Source organism: Carlito syrichta, unplaced genomic scaffold (genome assembly GCF_000164805.1).
Source record: "Carlito syrichta isolate Samal-C Ts95f unplaced genomic scaffold, Tarsius_syrichta-2.0.1 Scaffold308621, whole genome shotgun sequence".
In the NCBI taxonomy this organism is placed as follows: domain Eukaryota; kingdom Metazoa; phylum Chordata; class Mammalia; order Primates; family Tarsiidae; genus Carlito; species Carlito syrichta.
The window spans coordinates 143613-153870 of NW_007252717.1; positions in this window are offsets into that span (position 1 = coordinate 143613).

The following is a 10258-nucleotide window of genomic DNA, read 5'->3' on the forward strand; positions in this document are numbered from 1 at the left end:
ATCCATTCTGATAGGTGTATAGTGGTATCTCATTGCAGTTTTAATTTCCATTTCCCTAATGACTAATGATGTTAAACATCTTTTCCTGGGCTTATTTACCATCTATATATCCTTCTTGGTGAAATATCTTTTCATGATTTTGTCCTTTTTCTAACCAGATTGCTTGTCTTTTACTACTGAGTTTTGAATGTTCTCTATATAATATATAATATTAGTCTTTTGTCAAACAAGTACATTGTACATATTTTCTATTAGTTTGTAGCTTGTATTTTTAATCCCTTAAAAAATCTTTCACAGAGCAAAAATTTTAAATTTTAATAAAATCCAATTTATCAAATTTTCCTTTAATGGACTATGCTTTTGGTGTCAAGCTAAAGAACTCTGCCTAGCCTAAGAGTCCAAAGATTTTTTCCTGTGATTTTTTTCTAAAGGTTTTATAGTTTTATGTTTTATATTTAAGCTCATGATCCACTTTGAGTTCATTTGCATAAAAGGCAAGAGAAAATGTCAAAGCTCGTTTTTTGTCCTAGGATGTTTGATTATTTCAACACTATTTGTTTAAAAGGTTATCTTTCCTCTGCCACAAAAGTCAGGCATATTTGTGTAGGTCTGTCTCTGGTCTGTCTTCCAATATATTGATCTATGTATCTATCTGTGCAATACTACTGCACAGTCTCGATTACTATAGCTATAGAATAAGTGTTTAAATCAGTAGAATGATTCTTTCCACTTTTCAAAACTGTTTTAACAATTCTAGTTCCTTTGACTTTTCATATAAATTTTAGAATAATCTTGTCTTAGATGCCTAGTGTGTGCTAATAAATGTAGTACAAGCTGGGCGCCGTGGCTCACACCTGCACTTTGGGAAGCAGGGTGAGAGGATTGCCTGAGCTCAGGGGTTCAAGACCAGTCTGAGCAACATTGTGAGACCTTGTCTCTACAATAAATTTTTTTTAAAAAATAGCAGGGCATGGTGGTACATGCCTGTGGTTCCAGTTACTTGGAAGGCTGAGGCAGAAAGATCGCCTGAGCTCAGCAGGTCAAGGCTGTGGTGGCCGTGAGTATGCCACTGCACTCCAGCCTGGGTGACAATAAGACTCCAATTCAAAAAAAAAGAAATTTAGTACATATTGGAGGGGATACAATTTATCCAAAATGATAACTTTTCCATATGTCAGAACTGATTCATGGATCCTTATATATCCAAATATTTTAAAACTTTAAAACTTAGGTAAAATATTTTCTCCCTACAAAATATTGTGAATGAAAGAATCAAATTCAGAATTTTAAAATAAATTTAAAAATTTTAAAGCATCTTTTTAAGATTTTTCTCTCAGCTCATTTTTAAGCCCATTTTTCTTTTCCCTTAGATACATCTTTAATCTTCTTTTCCATCTTGACTTTGTCTAGTTGCCTAGCTCTCTCTGTTACTTTTTTGCCATTTCCTCCTTCTTTCTATTCAGGCATGCTCCCCACATCTGGAGTTATCCCCACCAATCTGCCTCTCTATGTGTCCAACTCCCCTCCTTTCTTCTCTTCTGTGCCTCTAGCTAGACCCCTTGTTTTCCTCATTACTGTCCTATCTTCTGGTTTACCTCCTCTCTCCAACTTGCAATGTATTTTTTAAACAATTGCTGCTTATCGTTACACAAATTAGTATTTCACTCTCCAAACCTAAATACTGCATTTATAAAAAGAACAACATGGTTTGCCTATGATAAAGCTATTACCACTAATATCAGCCTATAAATACTAAACAGAAGAGGGATTAAGTATTATTTTTATATACTCTGATCTGGTGCATACTAATAGAAAACATACATTCATACATTGACAAAGGCTACCTTTGATTAGTGTCAATCTCTATCTCCACATATCCTTCATAGCTGAGCAACATTTAGATTGTCCACTAGATGGCAAACAGTTATACAAGGGAATGTACAATAGAAAAAAATTTTTGAAGTATAGATTTTGTTATAAAAACAAAAAGGTTGAATTTATTTGCAAGTGAAGCAAATAAAATAACAAGTAAAATATCCTAAAGCACCTTAAATCTTAATCTTATCAGAACAAAATTCTTTCAAATTCTTATTTCCTTGTAATTATTTATAAATTCAAACATGACCCAAAAAAAGGTTAAAAAAGAAATAAAAGATTATGCAAAGAAAATTGTTTTTCACTATAGAAATTAAATAAGAGGTTCATAATTATTCATTATTTAAATAGACATAAAATGAAAATATGTCATAACAGCTTAGTGATTAAAACAAGTTTCGATTTTAAAACACTATAATCACATATAAATAACAGCTATGTCTAAAAGAGAAATATTAGTGACCATTTGAAGAGGACATATTTAAATATGTAGCCGTTCAGAGAAGAATAAATATAATACTGGAATGACGTTGGTTACTACAAGAAATCACCAACTTAAAATCTGTTGAACTAAAGTTAAATCAGCTCAAAATACTATGTCATATGCAATAAATGCATATTTTTAATCTACACCTTTGATTCTTATCTGAAACATTCACACCTGTCCCATTCTCCAGAAGAAATTTTACCATTTTTGCATTATTTTCAATAATGGCAAGTAAGGGTTGCATATATACATTTTGAAAAAAGTATTTCAAAATGATTATTTAAAACATTGTATCAAAATTACACGCTTTTTAGACTTAAATTCAATTTAAAAATTATGTATGTTTATAAGACATCCCTGAATATACATTTTAACTCTTAAAATACTTTGGCATATAACAAAATATTATTTCAAAGATCAATAAAACAAATTAGGGTTGGATTGGCCAAAAAATTAAAGTTTCTGTTTTAGGCTTAATTAAAATTATAGACAAACTCAACCTAGAATAATCAAGTGGTGAACACCTATCATTTAATGTAAGTATTATATACCATCAATTCACATTTCATAATGTCATAATCAGGTTTCCAAAGGATTTCATTTAAACCTCCAAGAATGACATTTATTTAGGGATTTCATGTAGAGAAATACCAGTTAACTAAAGTGTTAAGATGCTTTAAAAATAAAAAATACTCACCAGTTATCCGTATGCCTTAGAGAGTTAGATTACTTTTAATATAATGTGATTTACTAATTCAACTCTATTATTATTCATGAGTATACAAATAAAATAGAAAAAGATAGGTCTTGTGATTTTTATCAACACTAATTTATAAAGGAATCAAATAGTTCTCACTTGATATGGCCTTTTGAACAATTATCATTGTTAAATATGATATTACTTTGGAGTCAGGACTACAGACTAAAATGAAATGGAGAAAGAAGGAAAATTTCATCAGTTTTTGGTAATTTCATCTCCTTTTCCCCAATTTTAGTTTGGAAATTCATTCTTTATAGAACATGTATTTCAACAGATATAATTACTTAAAATAAATACACTTTTCAGTTACTTTTTAAAATATAAGATTTTTTTCTTCTTTAATGGAAAAATACCTTAATTTTAGCTTCAAGTTTAGCTTTTTATTCAAGCAATTTTTCAACTACTGAGACACTTTGACCACAGACAGCATAGTGAACAACAGTGTTATAATGGAAATCCATCAGATTCAAATTGGTACCACAGTTCAGAAGAATAGTAGCACAATTCTCCCTTTGGCACCATACTGCCAGTCAGTGCAACAAGAATAGATAAGTAACCAATTTACTACTTAGTATTCACTATATTAAATTAATGTTTAATACTATGCTTTAAAGTATGAAAATCAATACAAGTTAGCTAGGAGAACTCAAACACACTCCAATTGAAAAGGAAAAATTATAACATACCTTAATCAAAGGGGATCTGTTCTTACTATTCTGGACATTTATTTTGCATTGCTTTTCAATTAGGAGAAATACAATATCTGCATATCCATTGGCACAGGTAAGAAGCAAAAGTGTTCTATAACAAAACACAAAGTTAGGAATGTCTTAATTTGAGAAGTTACTTTATATACCCAAGAGCAAGCCAGACTGCATATTGTTAAGATATTTGCTTCATGTATTTATTTATGTTTACACAAAATTTACACTCATAATAATTTTTTTAATGAATTTTAAAGTCTATGCAAAAGCATTAAAAAACAATACTTAATTCATTTCACTTCAAGGAAAACAACAATAATGAGTTGAAAAACAGATTTTTTTAATTACTAAAATAATGTCTGGACCTTGAAAAGGATAAAAAAATTAGACGTCACTGTAAAATTTAGAAATTATATTTAAAACCTGAGATACTCTTATGATAGAGTATGCGAGAAGAAGATACACCAGCAAGTTGAGTTTAATTAATTAGAGTCCTTTATTAATGTGTGGGTCAAGAGTAGGCAAACGCCAGAAAAACTCTTGACAAATTGATGCAGTAATTTGCAGCATTGGCTACATAGCAATTTAGTGACCATAGCACCTAGTAACTAACAACTTGGCAACCAAAATGGGAACTTTGATTGTTAGGGAGCTTTGATTAATTTTATGTCCTAGGTATAGCCAGTGCCCAGAAAGTCCCTGGCATTAAGATATAGTTCTGCCATTAAGATATAGTTTTTGGGGTTTTTTTTTTTTTGAGTTGGAGTCTCACTCTGTCGCCCAGACTGGAGTGCAGTGGTCATTCCCAGCCACCGCAGCCTCGCCTGCTGGGTTTCAGCGATCCTTCTGCCTCAGCCTCCCAAGTAGCCGGAATTACAGGCATGCGCTACCACGCCCGGCTGATTTTTTGATTTATTGTACAGATGAGGTCTCGCTGCCCAGGCGGGTCTCGAACCCGCGGGCTCAGGCAATCCACTCACCTCAGCCTCCCAAAGGTGCGGGATTATAGGCTGAAAGATATAGTTTAAGGTAGTTACATAGAGTCAAGGAAGAAGAATCATTATACAATGGAGTTACCTTGGTTAGGTTACTAACAGAATATAAGAACAAACTATGAAAATGTCAAAGTGTAACATTTGATTTCAGTTAACAAAGCATACAATCACATGGAACTTATGACGAAGTAATGGTCAGCAGGCAACAGTCAGCATAACCTGCCCAAAGGAGACAAAGCTGTGGGTCTGTGGTCATGGAAACGTACTGTAAATTGATTCTTAGGTCAGGCAGGTAACTAAGATGAAAGTTTTGCACAAAATGGAGTAAGCTGGTTCATATTATTATTTTGCTAGGAATTCGATTTTATTAACTGATTTAGCCCATTTCACTACATCTAATAGGTAACAGGAGGAAGGAACATTGCCTTTTTAACAGCGTACGTCCCCTGATTGTGTTTTTCTCTATATTTGTCCAGCTAGTAAAGTTGACATTTGCATCTGAGAAACAAACAAAACAAAACTTAAGGACCCTCTATGTTGTAGATCATAACCCCATTTTAAGTTATTACACTAGTTTCTGCTTCTCACAGAACACTACTCTAGGTAGCCTACCAGAAACCAGACATCCATAAAGTAAGACAGAATACTAATTAGCTCCATTTAAACTTTTCAGTTTTTAGCCTGTGCTGGTCCTCAATAAGCTTTTATTTATTCATTAAGGTGATATTATTATATCTTGCTTTTTGATAACTTTATAATACAGAGTCCATGTACGGATAGCCCATGTCCCAAATAAGATAACTTAGATACCATTTCTCTGCTTCACTTTAGGTTCTCAAGAGTACTTTAAACAGATCCAGGGGTAGTAAAAAAGTGACCCTCAAAAACTTAAAAATAAGGTAATTTTTCAAAAGATAAACTAACAGAACCTATACACAATGCTATAACTTACTGTCTATGAAAGTAAAACATGAAAATATAAAAATAGTTTGGAAAAATTGAGGAATGCTAAAATTGCAATTGAAGTGGCCTGAATGTAATTAAGCTCTGGAAGGTAAGACTGTAATAGAACCCTAATCTATTATATTATTCTCTAGCTGAATAAAGAGGTAATCAGGAAGAGAATGGTCCTTGAGGATAACAGAATAAAACCAGAAGTTGTCCATGATTAATTTTTGTAGTACAAAAATGATTCATCAGACATCATCGTCCAAATGAAATATCCCCCAAAACTATCCACCTTACTTTGCTGTGATTTCAACCTTAGTAAGCAAATTTCTCATGACTAAGTTGGGTTTTCAACAGCCCTGACACAAGAAAGCACTGATTAATCTTTTTGTGAACATCCATAATTTGGCTTAAGGATGAGCTCCTTATGTAATAGAAAGTTTTTCCAGGCCTCAACCCAAACACACAGGGCTAAATAGCTTTAAGTTCAACAATAACTCGCAGTAGAGAACAAATCGTGGCAAACATATTGATCTGTTTCCTTCATCTGACATTATACATAGCTAAAGCATTTAGTCCCAAGGAAGCCTGGCAGTTTCCACCTAATCTTTAGATCTGCCTCTCTCTCCAACTCCAGTTTTCTTTTTTAACTAACTTCACACACACACACACACACACACACACACACACACACACACACACACACACATAATTTCACTCTTCCAATTGAAGCCTAAACCTTCTGTAACAATTAAATGCCTGATTTTCTAAAAAAATCTCAGAACCCATCTGTATGCTCCAAGGAACTTAGGAAATCAGCTACAAATTCAATACAATAAAATAGCCATGAAGGATTTAGCTTTCTAAGGATGTATTCAGTAATATAACCCGTGGTCTTTTACCACAAAATCTGAAAGCAATAACTAATCTATCTTGAGCATGCATGAAACACTCTAGAGTTTACAATATTACTCAAATCTTCAAGACAGTCTTGTAAAGGAGTTTTTTATTTAGAATATTTGGCATCCTTTTAAAGATGTCACTCTAGTTTTAAAAAATGTTTTAGAAACATACAAATTTAACATTTACACACATTTCATTTTAAATTTTAGTTTTAATTATCCTTGAATTTTTGCACTCATAATTAGGGTAGGCAGCCAAAAAGAAAATGTGCTTTGTTGTGGCCACTTATCTGCATGTTTATCCATATAGTGTAAATGCTTTGAGGCCAATATGAATATTTTCCCACTTAATATCACATTTGAAAACAGGTTAATACAAAAAGTAGTTTCACAGATATCTTAAGCACATAAATCAAGAATACTATTGCATTTGTCAAAAATTCTTACCTTTATTTTATGAATTTATCATATTCCCAATGTAAGATTTTAGTTTATATTTTTACTTCTTAACTCATACTACTTATCTATTAAGTTGGGCATGAACTCAGGCCTATAATCCAAGCACTTTGGAAGGTCAAGGCGAGAAGATAGCTTGAGCCCAAAAGTTCAAGACCAGCCTGGCAACAAAGTGAGACCTTGTTTCTACAAAAAAAATCAAAAAATTAAACAGGTACAGTGGTACACACCCATATTCCCAGCTACTCAGGAGGTTAAGGCAGAAGAATAACCTGAGCCCATGAGGTTGAGTCTGCAGTAAGCTGTGATCATTCCACTACATTCCAGCCTGGGCAACAAAGTAAGAACCCAACTCAATCAATCAATGAATCAATAAATATCTTGCCAAAAACCTAAATCTCTGGGGAGCCTAGAGCTGTTTCTAGAGCTTCAGACTAACCAGTGTCATTTTGTTTCATTCCAGTTCTGTTTTCTCCCAGTATCTCACTCTCTCAAATACTAGTAGAAGAATTGCCAGTATAGATTGTAGACAGGTAATGAATGATCATATCCCAGAAATCACAAATTGAACAGTAGCAAAAGGCATGGCTCAGATGGGTGTCAAAACTAGATGATTGCTATGGAAACTCCAGTGAAAAATATTATTCACTAGACAGGATATAGGACCAGAGCATAGCTGCAGTCCTCAACTGAGTCTCATCAGGAGAATACCCTTTTTATTAACTAACTTTGTTGGTCTCTGGATAACCTAAAATTTAAAGAAGTAACCAAGGAAGCTATCTCACACTAGGTCATTAAATTATTTTCAACTCTAGACTTTAGCACTTCAGATCTAATCTAGGTTAGAGTATGGTTGAGAAGTATTAACATGGAATTGGGCCTTCACTTACAAGGCTAGTATAGATCTGAGGGACTTTTTATTTAAAACCATAAAATTTATTTTATAGCCAGAAGAGATATTAAACATCTATTCATTTTCAAACTTATTAGAGACAGTGCTCTTGAAATAAAACCGTAAATAGGAGCTAACTATGCAGATAACATTAACAGGGAACTATTCTGGTTTAATAAGAAGTTGTCTGGAACAGAGACTGAAGATGTCAGTTTAAAACACTAATCTAGCAGTAGTTCTAATTTGACAGATAAGGAGACTTGGGGTGAAGGTCATTCAGATGCAGAAAAGGACTCAAGCGCAAATCTTGACTCTCAAAACAGTGCTTTTTTTACTAGACCACTATGGTCTCCTGAATAATGGTGGTTCCGCTAACCCCTCTTCACTCGAAATTTCAACTTCTAGTATCATTATTTTTACTAGAAAACATATTTAACAATATGATTTTCATAAAGTCAATATTAATATGCACCCATGCTTACACTAGGTTATCAGAGACCTTCAATAGAATGCTTCTAAAATAAGTCTATAAAGCATTGTAATTTACCTTTTAAAAAATTAAAACAAATTAGTCCCTAGTGACCATTTCACTCTACCCTCTTCCCTCAGTCCAATTTTCATCTCCTCTAAGAAACAGTAATTTGAAGTTTAGTATATCCTTTCAGATTTTAGAGAGAAAGAGAATTAGAGAAATTACAGAGAGAAAGAGAGAGAGAGAGAGAAAAAAAATGTATAGGTTTGTTAGAGGCTTGAAATAAGAAACTGGATTACTTACATGATGGAAATTGGCAGGAACCACAAATCAGGACTTGTTTACAATACTCATTATAATATGCCTATTCTGAGAGGTATGGAAAACAGAAAACAGAAATTTAGAAGGAGTAATAATTGAAACCAACCTTTCAAGTATACAAGCAGGATTTACTTTTTAAAATATAAATGAATATGACAAGAAAGTGTGTTGGTTTAAAATGGTAAGTAGTTGTTTCTTACTTTTTTGGTCACTATTTTTCTGTACTTCTTCTTCATCAATTTTCCCATTTCTATAATTAACATTAATGCTTGTGTATAAAATTTTTCTAAAGTTTAGTCTGAAGTAACTACTCTAGGGAAGTATAGGAACAGAAGTCTCACAGTCCTAAAGATCTTATGTGTTTTGTTTTAATAGTTTATTCAATCTAATTGAAAATAGACCACTCCTTTTCTAAATTAAGAAGTATATTTTCACTATTCCTTACAGATTTTACAAAAATTAGGATTGGGTCCTACTTTAGAAAATTGAAAATTAATAATAGCAAAATTACAAGATAATATTTCTACACCAACATTATTACTTTTCTTTATGAATTTCCCTTAAAAATACTGAGTTCTCCAAGATCATTTACACATTAAGTCTTTCATTCATTCATCTATCAAAAGTGAATCAAGCTTTACCAGGACATTTGCTCCTATCTCTCAGGATCCTTCCATCTAGTTATAAACAATTCTTGGCTACATCTGGTGACTGTGGTTGAACAAAGTAAAATTAAAGTATTAGTACTAAGTCCTAATTGAAGATTCTCTCTTTCTCTTCAAAATGGGACATTTCTGAATAATAGATATTGCACTAGATGATCTTTCCAAACTATATTACAATATTGTTAAAGGCTATGTTAGTCATTGAAAATGTCTGATGTATACACATTTCATGAAAATTTCCCACTACTGAACTTAGAGATTATTTGGCAATGCTCATAGTTCCCTGGTTTATGTATACCCCCATCCTTGTAGTTCACTACTTTTTATCTTCTCTATCTACCTGTCTCCTACTCTTATGACTTTGTTTGTATTTGACTCAAGAGTAAAGCAAGCAGATGGGAACTTACAGAAGTTCCCAGGATCGCAATGACCCTCTTGTCTGCACCTTGCCCATTGTTCCTTCCTTCCTGTTACTGTGGATGAAATGTTCCTGAATCTGAGTAAGACAGCCCTTGGGAAACGGATCACCTCTTAACTTTAAAAAAAAATATTGCTCCACCAATTTTCTGTTGTTGAATCCAATGCAATGTGTTTTTTCCTTTACTCAATAAAATACGAAAACTCCAGCTACTGCTCATATCACACCTCTTTTCACAAAAATTTCTTGATAGAATAGTGAGAAATTTTTTTTCTCCTCACATTCTTTCTCAAGCCCATTTTCATTAGACTTCTGTTTCTTCTCTTCGGAGAAATGACATTTCTACCTTATAGGATCACTCAT